The sequence below is a fragment of the Buteo buteo genome, chromosome Z, assembly GCF_964188355.1.
Source record: "Buteo buteo chromosome Z, bButBut1.hap1.1, whole genome shotgun sequence".
Classification (NCBI taxonomy): domain Eukaryota; kingdom Metazoa; phylum Chordata; class Aves; order Accipitriformes; family Accipitridae; genus Buteo; species Buteo buteo.
In genome coordinates this window covers 66,181,109-66,192,299 of record NC_134204.1, presented here as the reverse complement: position 1 = coordinate 66,192,299, position 11,191 = coordinate 66,181,109, and the positions used below count along the sequence as shown (strand labels likewise).

The window sequence follows — 11,191 nt, the reverse complement described above, 5'->3', positions numbered from 1 at the left end:
ACCTGGGAAATTCCTCCCAGTTGCATGCTCAGCATGGCCAGAATTTCATCCCTGGCTCCTGGCCATCCTCATGTCAATGTTTGGTTGGTTGGTTGGTTTGGTTTGGTTTTTGTTTTTTTTTTGTTGTTGTTGTTGTTTTTTTTAAATTAAAATTCTTCAGGGCGCAGTCAGATATGCTGTGGCTACAGCTTAACTTGATTAAGAGGTTGCTGTCCTCATCTGCTCACTCCCTCCTCTGTCTCACTCCTGCTCCCTCAGCGATGCCAGCAGAACTGTATAAGCAGTGACACCTTCACCAGTCTCTGTGAAAAAAGTGTTACATAAAACAAAAAGCCTAAAATGTATACAAGTTAGCACAGCTTATTCTCAGCAGTTACAAATGCAGTAAAGCCAGAAAATCTGAACCAGCTGAGAATGTGCAAATGGAGTCACTCATCTCCTAACCCAACCAGCTGCAACACAACAAGTATGGCTGGGTATGCCCTTTCACCAAGGGTTTAACCTGATTTAACAAGAAGCAGTGTTTTCAAATGATATTGTATATTCAGAGATACTGTGTGGCGGTTCTGGCTTCGGTTTAATGTAAGTCATTTGAGAACTGAGATTTAAAGTGGACTCAAATAAGCCAGAACAACAGCTTGTGTGGTTTTGAATGGTGAAACTGAGTGCCTAGTGTATGCTGCTCTTCCTCCCCTCTGCCAATGCTGTGGCACATGAGGACATAACCCACACAAGAGAGCAAAGGGCACCCCATAGATAATTTAAGCATGAGATAATGCAGTGATTCAGGTGGTCATTTTTATTTCAGTCGCCCAGCACATTAATATGTGAAACATGTCTCATGCAATACCAAGATCCAAGTCTGAAATGTGTTCCAGGACTTGATGATAGAAGACATTACAGAACATTAGCAGGGCCTTGAAATCTATCTTTTGTTGCATGAGTAACAAGCCTTAAACAAGCATCGAGTTGGTGTCACTCTGCTTTTTTGCACTCTGACAGCAGAATTTCACACAGAGCTTGAAGTGTACTAAAACATTTTCCTAGGTAAATCAACAAGCAGAGCCACTAGGCTAAGCTTGAGGAAATAAAAGCAGACAAGCTTTTTTGAATCAAACAGGCAAACCTGAAATCAGAAACATTTTTTCAAATAATAGAGCCCTAAGTGCTTTTATGAATATTTTTTGAGCACAGCCTAGAATCTAAAGATCACCCAAATGGAAAAAAATTTAAAAGACCAGATATGATCTCCTAGTCTTATTGTATTAGGATAGCCTGCAGCTGCTTGCAAAATTGTTGAAGACAGCAATTATCAGGAAATTATCAGTACCTGGGAAACCAAAGTCATCATGGACCACAATGTCAAAGGAACTATTCATCATTTAAATACCAGCTGTGCCAGTAGTCCAGACACTGATGTAATTTCTAGTACAGCTTCTTTGGCTTTAGTCAGAATGAATGAGTAACTCTTGCTAAGCTGTCGAAAGGATCTCATGGTCCTGCATGATGTTACAGGAGCTGCCAAAAATTGCTGGAAAAGAAGGAAAAGATCACTGTAAAAGCCCTTATAGCATAGTTTAAAAACTAATTTTCAGTAGTTGAGGAAAAATGCTTGGCTGACAGAGCTGAAAATCATAATTGTCTGTTTAGCCATACAGCAGATAAAACACTACTAACCATTCCACAAGACCCACTTCGCCTGTTCAGCATCACTCTGACCTAATGAACTAGATGAAATGATTTAAAATCCTATAAAGACTGCTGCAGGAAGGGCTCTGACTCCCACACTGGCACTCAGCCTTGGTGTCAGCTTGGGTCTTGGGCTCTTTACGAGCACTCCCAAGAAGAATGCCAAACGGCTGTGGGTTCTGGTTTTGGAAGGGGACCGACAACCAACTCGTTACGCGCAAGCTACAGAGGGACAGCTGTTGTATGGAAATGACTTTTAGTTAACAGGCATAGTTGACAGGCTGCAACAACTGGCAAATTATTTCATAGGTCTGACTGAGAAGAGAATCTGAGGACAGTTGATGAATGACAAAAGGGAACAGCAGGTGGGTTTTCATTCAGATTAATCCTTTCATGAGGCAGATCCTTAACTGCCCTTCAGTAACTCATTAAGGCATACAACACAAGCTGATCCCATTTGACTTCAATGTCAACTTTAAAAAATAATGAAAGTAGAGATACTCTGCGAGAACACTGTGAAGGGCCTTAAGTGAATGCTGTGCACAAGAAGGATAGCATCTCCAACTCTGAAAGACAGCATTTGTACCTCCAAATGTTTATAAATACAATTATCTAGGGTAGCAGTAGAGCACTTTCAAAATTGAAGGCAGCTTTCCAAAGTTGGGCTTCTTGCTATGGGCAATAAATATGAGAAAAACAAATGCTTTCTCCTTTCCACATTCCATGTTTCATCCTTGTTTCCTTTCCCTTCAACAGTATGCAGAAGGGTGTAACAGATCACTAGGTTTTGAGACTCTCCCTTTAAGACTTTGCAATCCAGAAGATAAAGACGGTGAAAGACTCCAGTCACTCTGAGACTGACAATAAATGAGAAAAGTTGAAAAAACAAAGTGCACCACCTTTGAAATTGAAGATTCCATTGCATGACTACTGGTCTTAAGTGTGGTGTTGCTGCTCGTAGCTGTGAGTGTGCTGGGATTGGACTATAGTGGGATTGAACTCTTACAGAGCAGACGTTAATTCCCAAAATGACAGGTATGCGGCTTGCTGATGTGTTCAAAGATGTGACATTAAAAAGTAAAGGCAAATGGAAGAAGTTAGGGGGAATGCACTTGAATGGAAGGAAAAAAAACCAGACCTAATTTTGTGGATATCATTGCATTATACTCCATGAGGATGCATTAGCCAGTGTAAACCCCAACAAAAGAAAAATCCCTACCTCCTCTTCATTAAGCAAACCCTGCAACACACAGTCCAGCATGGAAATTTCAGTCAGATTCATCAGCCTCAGTAAATGCCATCAAATCCTTCTTGATGATGTCTGGAGAGAGAAAGAGGAAACTCACAAGCTAAGTATCTGCAGGAAACAGGGCAAATGAAAGGAAGCGGAAAAAAAAAATCATTTACCTGCACTGCCAAATAGGAACAGATGGTGAGATCCAAGGGGAGATAAACATTAAAGACTGGAAACCAAGCAATTCATCCTGCCAGTTTTCAAAGATCTACTACAGCTGAAAAATCTAAGAACCATATAACAGCAATGTTAAACAACAATAAACAAGACTATAGGGCAGGTAAAATAGAGTGAACATGCTGAGTAGAGGGAGTTGAATGCTTTCGACAACAAGTCCATGAAGGGCTCTTGAAGTCAGATTGCAAGGAGTCGCCAAGCAGAAAAAAATTAAGGAAAAGGTGTGGTAAAGTGTATTAAGCAAAACCAGTCTTGTGTTGAGATATTGAGCAATCTCAGCAAGCATTTCAAAAAGCTCAGTGGAAAAATAGGGTCATTTTGGATATCAAGGCAGTGGATAACTTTAGTGGATAACTAAATTTCTTTTAAATACACTCTCTAATATAGATCTACAGACAGTAAAACATGAAGAAAAGCTTTTTGACAGTGCAATACTTGGCTCCACATAACACTTTTCAGGCCCCTTAGGCATAAATGTTGGCTTCCTGCAACTGAATTCTTCTGGCCCATGGAGTACAGATGTCATGAAGGAAAGGTCTAAATTTTTCAAGGTCCTCACACAGCTGCCATTTTGCTCAAAGAGAAGAATTTCTGTTTCAGAACTCTCCTTCTAAAAACTCATCAGATAACCTGAAAAGCTGCCCTGGAAAACTCCAAGGGTATAAAGTGGAGATTGTACATACGGTTGGAAACCTGGCTTGGCACTGAACAGCTGTAGCTACTGCTTCTTTACCTCCCTTTTCAATTGCATTGCAATCCAAAGCAGTTAAGACTCCAACCCTGGGGCAGAGTCCAATTGTACCAACCAGGAGGGAGGTCTCAGAATGAGCCTGAAAGTTCTGAGTCAGCTGCACCAGTGAACAGTGCTACTCAAGCCAGCAGTGCACACCAGCAGTTCCTCTGTGAAGGACAGCACTAGACCATCTTCTGCACACACCATGTGCACAGTACAAACAATAGAAAAGGAAAACAGGAATGTTTTCACAAGGTTGCCATGTTAAAATTAACCTCAACACATAAATCTCATGTTTGAACTACACCTGCTTTGACTTCATTAGATTACTAGCATGCTTTAACCAACATTTGGACAACACATACATTTTATGTGAGCATGAAAGAGCCTTCTAACTCATCAAATTGAGCTGGAATAGTTGATACATTTAGAGGCTAAGAGAATAGATAGGAGGGAGACACAAATATGGTGTAGTTCCATAAGTCCTTCCATTTCCTTGGCAAATTAAGTTAAATGGTTACAATTACAGACATGCAGAGGGCTTCTAGTTTAGCCACTGGGGTGAATACCAGCTGTATCTTTGAAGTCTTAAATATTTGTAACTGGAAAACAGATCCATGATGAACAGTAAAAATAAAATAAAAATGTCCCAAAATCTCTCATTCCCCAATGAGATTTCCTTCTCCACATTAATTAAGCAGATGGCCAAACTTCAGCCAAATGGCATCCCCTGATTCTAGCACATGTCCCTTTTTCCAGGTTCCTGATCCTCCTTTTCAAACATCCAGCTATGCTCAGGCATCAAGAGGTGCTCAGGGGCAATCTCAGTGTCCTCTTGACACAGATAAATTTTCTTTATGACCAGCGAGATCCCCATTATGGATGGCAAAACAGGATTTCAGGTGTTTTCAGTACCATTGTGGTGTCATGGCAAACTGATCAAGAGGAGCACAAGGCAATTCTTGGTTGTTGTGTCCAGGAAGATTTTCTCCTTCGCTCTACAGCACCTGGAAACCCCTCCTATTCTGATGCCCATTTGTTTCATGCTGTCCTCCCTTGCCTTATGAATGGTTATAGGGTGAGACTTGACATTGCTGTCTGAGCAAAGAGATTGTGGCAGGAGTTAATATGCCTTGGGCAGAGAACAGATAAGCTCCTCAATCCCTCCCTGCACTGCAGTAGAATAGCTGGGAATTTAACACCTCTGTAAAACAAGCATGCTCCAGAGTCCACAGTAACATTAAACATTTATTTAACAATACTCCCTTAAGTTTCTAATGAAAATAAATTTACTAAGCAATCAAGAATCAACACCAATCCTTGCCAAAATATAAGGAAAGAAAAATTTGGCTGGAGTCCCTGGGATAATGTTAGACATTTATTTTCTAAACATCCCTCTCTCCTCCTTAATTGGCTTTTTGGCAATTTTCAGGAGATTATGCACTTGCCACTCAGTTATGGAGACTCTAGACTAAAGCTTAAGAACTCACAGGTGAAATGATGGAGGACAACTTGTTTTTCTGCCTTTTGCCTTCTCCCAAGGCATAATTTTTTCCAGTGTGCTGAGGACAACCTGCCTTAAAAGGCTGTTCTTTGGCAGAACATAAGGGGTAGCCTTGAGACAGAAGACCTGAAGTTACACTTGCTGTCAGAGAGTATAATTTCCAATTTGCAAGCAGAGATGAAAAGACCAGTAACAAGAGAACCCTGGAATATTCTGGTTAAAACCAATTGGTAGCAGTTGTCTGAGAAAACTGGTAAAGACAGAAAGTCTTTTTTTCTGAAAACTTTTTGCTCTAACTTTTAGGACTGTGTGCTGTGTTAAAGGCTCATGTTAATCACATACAGACTTCTCTTTTATTGTCCCTGGAGACTTCTTTCCCTTCACCCTGCAAAGTGAGAATAATGCCATCTTTTGGGAACCCCCCTCTGGAAAGTCTTTTGGGAAGCTTGCAAAAAGCCAAATTAACTACACCCTTTTTGCTTCTGGGTCCCTTTAGTCTCTTCTGTTCTATTTTTATCCTTCTTTTATTGTGGACTGATCAGCCCGAGGTGAGCAGAAAACTTCACTACTAAAGAAGAACAAAAGAAAGATCTACAGAAAATGGTAGAGGTGATTTAATTATTCTGAATAGCGTAAAAAGGTAGAAGGAAGTGAAGATGGGAATTCTGTCTTTATGGAATGCCAGATCTTAAATGGTATTTAGACAACAGAGTCATATATAAGCACTGGAGGGGCTTTTAACACTAACAAGATGTCATCATTCAGATCACTAATTATGTATTTTCTAACTCAGCCTATCTGCTGCTTTTCATGCCTAAATAACCTTAAAAGCACAGCTCCAACTGCCCTGTGTAGGCAGGATGAAGAATAGCGTCAGTGTTGATGGAAGTTGTTTGTTTGTTTTAATTTTTCCATGTAAGGAAACTATCTATCATCACCAGAGCAACCATGGGCAAACAAAGGCGGCAGTCATATGTAGGCCTCCTTGAAATATAGCCCCATGTGTGTACATACACCATGTACAGACATTCATCCCCCCCAAGCTTTTTTATGTAAGCCTGTTTTCATGAGAGAAAACAGCAAGGAAGCTGTAAGCATTGGGTAAAGCAAGTTTTTTTGGCACACACAAAAAAACCTTTGCTGAGGAAACACTCCAGCATCACCTTCACCACTGCCTCCCTCCCCTTCCTTGTGTGTCAGTACCTCAGCCTCTGCTTTAGATTACATTAAAAATCCAGATCTGTAAATGGCCTGGGGGAGGAACGCACTCGCATTTCCTTCTCAAGATTCAGAATTACAAATTAATCTACAGGAAACAATTGCTTGAGCAATTTAGAAATGGTGTGGGCAAGAGTCCACACATTTCCCTTACTGTAGTAAGGAGGAAAAAAGGGAGGGAGAGAAAGAAAGAGAATAGCGGGCTGCTATTGTGCTACTCCCTGCCACACTGTATTGATAGCTTTCATTTTAGCTTCTTAGCAAGGTTAAGCGTGATAATTGAAAATGTTCGTAGCACTACAGTACTAATGCAACTGCATTGTAGTTCTACACTTGGTTCCAACACGATGAAATTATCAGCTATTTAACAGCCTTTTTATGCTATTCTGACTGCAGTACTTTAATCCATACCATAATGCAAATGCAATGCCTGTCACACTTTTTTCTCTGTTAAGCGATGAATAGAATTTTATACTGACTTCTACAAAACACTTTCCCATGGGGCAAATACCTTTTTCTCCCATTATAGAATTATGAAGGCATCTAAAAAAATATATATTTTTAAATCTGGCACCTGTTGAAAATATTTGGCTCATAAACTTGTAACAAAAGACATGTCAGATGAAAGATAGAGTTACACTGGAAAGAAAACATTTTCTGTAAGCACAGCCTAAGCAAAAATACTTTTGATGTTACCCATGCCACAGCATTGTGCAGGTTTATTTATTTTGTGTTGTGTACTGTGTGAGCAGCATAATTTGACGTAGTGAAAAAACTAACAATTTTATGCTAAAGCAGATTTCTCAGAAAACTCCAGTCAGTTTAGAAAGCTAATCCATTGCAACAGAAACCTCCAAAAGGAAATGTGGTAGCAGACAGAATGCATAACAGTTGCCACTTCACCTGATCCAAAATATAAATGGAGAAAATAATGAAGATATTAAAAAAAAGGAGAAATTAACAACCTGCCGCTTAGGGCCCTTCAGAAACCAGGGGCAGATATTCAAAGGGAATTCAGGGGCTATTAGGTGCCTGTTTTCCACAATGTTTTTGAGAGTAGCTGGGCTCTCACAGCTCGGGTGCCTGGAAATTCTTCTTGAAGTTTCAAGTGACTTAGTTCCAGCACTTTTCAAAGCTTATGTTCAACTCCTGAAGCATATACAGAAAAAGTTTTTTTGTTTTTAAAAATAACCCACCCACAACATCAGCACCAAACTCATCCATTGCCTCTGAGACTCTATCAGACTAATAAGTAAAATTAATCTTGTATTCTACTAAATCATTAGATATCTCTTTGTTTAATATTCATGGGAAAACTCAAGTAGTATTACATGGCACCAAAGGCAATTTTTTCATTCAGGGATTTATGCACAAGCAAAAGTGATTGAGGAAGGAAAAAGCAGAAGGATAAGGCTCTGAACACCTAGGAAAACAACAATTAAGGTTTCTGGAGCAAATCTTTGGCTGCATCTGTAATACTGTTTTTGTTCAAGCAACAGTGAAGTTTCAAAATGAATCCCTTGAGCTTCCCCACTTACCATGCTTTGCTTTGGTCTTCACAGTGGTTTTGGTGTACTTGAACTACATTCCTCTCCAAGGAAGCTGAGCCAGAAGTTCCACGTCCAGCCTGTCATGGGAACACAGACATCTGAGTCAAAGATTGGTGCTTTGGACAGCTTTGACCCACGTGTGATGAGAATATTTGGTCTGAGGAAACAGACTAAATTTAGTCTGACTAAAACCCACAAACCACATAGGGAACAAATATTAGGAACTCAGCATCAGCTACATGAATCTATTGCTCCACTCCAGTTGCATCAAATTACTGTTCACATAGGCATAGCCTCTATCCTTCAAAATATACAGGCCTGTCACCTCTTGCCAGAGTTAACCAAGAGGCTGCTGTGTGGACACACTTCCTAGCTTTATACTGCAGTTTTCATTTGTAAAGTTGACCTTTTGCTTGGATGGACAGTTTTCCTTTTTATATCTGATGTGTACACCAGGGAATGCAATCAGGAGATTTCTATTGATTGCTCTCAAGCAATTTAGTTCTGGTCATGGTTGTACTGGATTTGCAATTATACTGAGGAGAGGTATTATTGACTCTGCCTAGTAATTACCAGGCTGACATCGGATTCTGCTATAACTGAAACTAACTTACATCTCTCTGACCAAGTTACCATAATGAAATGCTGTTATTTTTTTTCCCTAAGCAAAAGCAAGCTTATCATTTTGTCTTCTAAGCAACATACGGAGGGAAATTTAACACTATATTCCTTTAAAGAGAGTTATGTGTACTTACAGCAGAGACTACATTTAACCTTAATTAGAAAAGGTTTGGGGATCTGAGATATTCTCTAAGTGCTAGTATATTTGTAGAAAAGCACTGCCAAAGTGTATGCAAGGTAAGGGAAGTTAGATCAGCTGTTATTTGAAGAAATTTAATAGCATTAGCTGGACTCCTCTAGAGGCTTGTCCTACATACTTGGAGCCATTGTTATTAGTTAAAATGCTGTAAGAATCATACTGGCATCCTTGTCTCCTGTGCCCAGTGATAAATGAGAAAGAGAGTCAGTATTGGGACTTCAGACATATCCATGGCCCCCTTTCTCACACAAACTGCAGGAAAAGCACATTGTAACCTGGAACAACTGTTTTTATGGTCATAGCAGGACTTTTAAGTGAAAGCTGGCATGTGTAATGCACACACCCACTTTACCAAAAGTAAACTAAAGCAAATTAAACCTTCAGATACAATTTTTGCATCGTTCACTGTACTCCTCAACAGAAGCTATGAAAAACAGAAGCTGATGCTGGGCATGGCTTTTCGAATTTGCTTATTACTGTTTGCTTTGCAGTTATCTATGCAGTACTTCTGAGGGACAATATCTGGTATATTGAGAAGTAATCTCTATTTCGAAGTCACTACCCTCTTTGCACCCTGACATGTAAAGCATCTGAGTGACTTATCTGCTGTCTTACATGACCAACTTCTGACTAGGCTAGAGCACAGGCAGATACAGGAGGAGAGTTTGGAAGTGGACAAGAACTTAGATGAAAGGTGCCACATGATTGAAAAGAGCAGAGCTGTTCCCTATGTAAAGGCAAGCCAGCAAACACCACCGTGGAGATGAAAAGGCCTGGCAACAGCAAACACACAAATGCACGTATCAACTGCTCAAGAAAACTCTGGCTGCATCAATCCCCCCCGCCCCATTCTGTCAGCCAGGGTGCATTACTGTACAAACACCTCCTAGCACCTTGTAAACAAGGCAGCAGCACCTATACCTCACATGCAAGTGCCAAGCTATTTTGTTTGCTCACTCTTGTGGTCAAGCTTTAGGGATTTCTTGAACGATGCAGAGATACTTGGTCTGTCAACAAGCAGAGCAGGTGGATCCTTCTGGCACTAGCCCTGGATGTGGAATGGGTTGTGAATGCCTCTCTGGAGCACAGGAAACTAGTGACAGGGACAAAGGAGGTCCTGCAGAGAGCAGCCCGGGAAGAAGCCAAGCTCCAAAGTAAAACTTGGCAAGCGTGTTTGTTGTTATTTAAGTTAACTACAAAGGAAACCCCAGGGAGGGGGGAATCTGGAGCAGATCCAGTGTGCGCATGTGCTGTGCTAGGAACAGGGTAAGAATGCCATTTTCCAAATGTGTAATGTATAGGTATGCATACACAAGAGCACACACACAGACATGCATAACTACTCACTGCAGTTTCCAAGAGCCAGAAAACGGCTTACATCTCGGCCCTACATTTGGTGCTGCCTGTGACATAAGCACTGTTGATGAGATCATCAGTGCTGTGCATTGCGTTTTGTAGAGGACAGCCTGATTTTGTTGCTAATTTGGCTTACAGTACTTAGCGCTTCTTGCTGTGATAAGGTTTGTGTATTTTCCTGCTGTCTCTGCACTGGAATGGGAACGACTAGACCTGGAGCTTCTCAGATTGCCCCATTTTGAGTGTACTCTCCCACAGACACCCATCATCCATACAGAAAGCACACTGATGTTTTGCAGCTACTCCGTAGAAATGCCAGAAAGTTAAGGCTGTGTGCGTAATCCTCAAACCACACTTTTTCTTTCTTCCTCTATGGTAATCTTTTAAGAATGCACAGAAAAGCTGATAAGTCTGTCATCTCTTTGGGGTAACATTTTCCAAAGCCTTTAAAATAGCTTTTAGAAATAGCTTTAACAAGAAGGAATCTAGCTCTCATCACAAGTCAATGGCTGCGTTCATACTAGCAATTTTCCTGCAGTAGCTGAAGCGAAACACTGAGGCAAAGCAATTGTAGCTGAGCTCTTTGCCTGTCCTTTATGATGGAGTGCAGTGGGGGGCGGGGGGAAGATAATTCAGATTTAAATACATCTGTGAAATGCTCAAGCCAGTTCTGCTTAAAGCTGCTAATGTAGACATATGTATCAAGATCTTTATAATCTACACACTTCAGTTGCGTTAGAATCCAAGGTCAATTTAGAAGCGCCTGTTTGCATTGTGGAAAAACAGATGAAGTGGCTGCTTCTTGTTATACACAACTGGCTGCTGCAATAATCCTGGCAGACATTAAGCA

At 40.6% G+C, this 11,191-nt stretch overlaps 1 long non-coding RNA gene across 1 annotated transcript; it reads right to left on the bottom strand.

Annotated features, from left to right (window-relative positions):
* Positions 1-797: 797 nt before the first annotated feature.
* LOC142027096 (uncharacterized) lies at positions 798-8,264 on the bottom strand. The gene is made up of 4 exons (XR_012649008.1): positions 8,154-8,264; positions 3,097-3,209; positions 2,909-3,010; positions 798-1,531 (listed from the first exon to the last, which is right to left on the bottom strand). It is a non-coding gene; the product is annotated as an uncharacterized LOC142027096 (long non-coding RNA).
* Between the last annotated feature and the right edge of the window lie 2,927 nt (positions 8,265-11,191).